General features: G+C 42.4%; 1 non-coding gene across 1 annotated transcript; it reads left to right on the top strand.

Annotated features, from left to right (window-relative positions):
* The first annotated feature begins 1,362 nt into the window (after window positions 1-1,362).
* Window positions 1,363-1,470, top strand: LOC141619719 (small nucleolar RNA R71). Its single transcript, XR_012531792.1, has one exon. It is a non-coding gene; the product is annotated as a small nucleolar RNA R71 (small nucleolar RNA).
* The last annotated feature ends 475 nt before the right edge of the window (window positions 1,471-1,945 follow it).

Raw genomic sequence — 1,945 nt, 5'->3', positions numbered from 1 at the left:
CTTTCATGAACTTTGAATAAGAAGGGACTTGGAAAAGTAATTCAATAAATGGCACGGTAACTTGTAAATTCTTAACAACATCCAAGAACTTACCAAACTTACCCTTCTTCTTATGCTTTGTTAGGCGATGGGGAAATAGCACTTGAGTTTCAATAACTTCCCTTGGAGGAGCATCCTCCACATCTTTCTCTTTCTCTTTCTCAACCTCAATAGAAGCATCCACCTTCTTTGAAATGGCATCACCCTAGCATTAGGAGAGACCTCTTTCTCAACAAGTACCTCTTCACTTTCTTTGGTATCAAGCTTACTCTTTCGCTTGTGCATTGCTAAGCGGTGATGAAATGGTACTTGAATCTTAATGGGAGGTTGTTCACTAGCCTTATTTTGAGAATCTCCCCCAAGCTTGGACCTTTTAGTAACCACTTCATCATCCAAAGTCATGGATGGCCCATCATAGCTCTTACCACTTCGCATAACAATAACATTAACGGTCTCATGTGGTTGCGCACCTTGGGGTGGTAGTTGGCCCGATCTTCTTTTGGAACTAGATGTGGCTAGTTGAGCCATTTGATTCTCTAGCATCTTGATAGCGGTAGTGTGGGTTTGATTACTTTTTTGTATGTGAGCCATCAAATCAGATTGACCCTTAGCCAATTGCATTACCAAAGCTTCAAGTTTCCCTCCTTGGTCATTTTCTTGGACATTTTGGGGGTGGTGGACCTTGGTTTGGTTGGAAATTTTGTTGTGGTGGCCTTTGTTGTTGGTTTTGACTCTGATAGCACGATGGATAATTATACCTTTGTTGTGGTGGAACATAGACATTTTTGTTGTTGAGGTTGAGGCACAATATTTTGTTGGGGTTAAGAGTTAAGCACATTGTTTCTTTTGTAAGACAAGTTCGGTTGAAATTTTGTGTTCGGGTTATAAGTATTTGAAAATGTACCAGGTTGGAATGAAGTTTGTCTAAAAGTTTGATAAGCATTTACCTCCTCAATAGTAGCTTGTAAATGAGCGGTGTAATGACCCGTACCTCCGCAACCGTTACAAACAACAATTTGACTAGTAGAGGACACGACATTGAGTTGTTGAAGAGAAGCACTTGCATCTCGGTCCGTCAATTGTTGTTGGAGTACGGCAATGTGAGCCTTCAAAACGGAAGTATCGGAAGATTCCTCCTTACCCTTGAGTGGCACACTTCGGGAATTGACATATTGGGCATTATGAATCGCCATGGATTCAATCGTGGCATGAGCAATATCGGTGTCAATTTGATCAAACCCCCCATTGTTGGCGTAATAAAGAATTTTTCGGGACTCGGCCCAACATCCATTATAGAATGTTATAGCTAGGAACCAAGAATCCAACCCATGACGTGGGCATTGCCTTTGAAACTCCTTGTACCTTTCCCAAGCTTCAAATAAGCTCTCATGTGCTTGTTTACGGAATCCCGTGATTTGGCTCCTCAATGTTTGAGTTTTCTCCGGTGGAAAGAACTACCCATGGCGGTGCGATCACGGCTATTGATCCATAGTTCTTCCCTGTCCTTCAAAGAGAAAGGGAAAAGTATTTCCCTAATTTAGGCTTGAGTGACACCCGTTTCCCGAATCGTAGAGCAATAGTCACAAAAGTTTTGAACATGCAAATTGGGATCCTCCAAAGGACTTCCCCCAAATTGCTTCCTCTCCACAAGGCTAATGAAAGCCGGTTTGATCTCGAACTCCGGGGCGGTAATTTGGGTAGTAGTGATACCGGTCGGGAGCATAGCCACGATGGGCTTGGAATGATCGGAAAGTTTCACCATCTTTTTGATTGGAGATGGTGGTGGTGGTGGAGATGATGAACTAGAAACTTTCTCCTCGTCAAAAGCTCGAAGATCGTCTAAGTAAGACTTTCTTGTACTTTTAATTTGCACGGGAGAAGCGGCTTCTTTAATTTCTTTCCAAAA

The sequence above is a fragment of the Silene latifolia genome, chromosome 1, assembly GCF_048544455.1.
Source record: "Silene latifolia isolate original U9 population chromosome 1, ASM4854445v1, whole genome shotgun sequence".
In the NCBI taxonomy this organism is placed as follows: domain Eukaryota; kingdom Viridiplantae; phylum Streptophyta; class Magnoliopsida; order Caryophyllales; family Caryophyllaceae; genus Silene; species Silene latifolia.
This window is presented reverse-complemented; position numbering and strand designations above follow the sequence as displayed.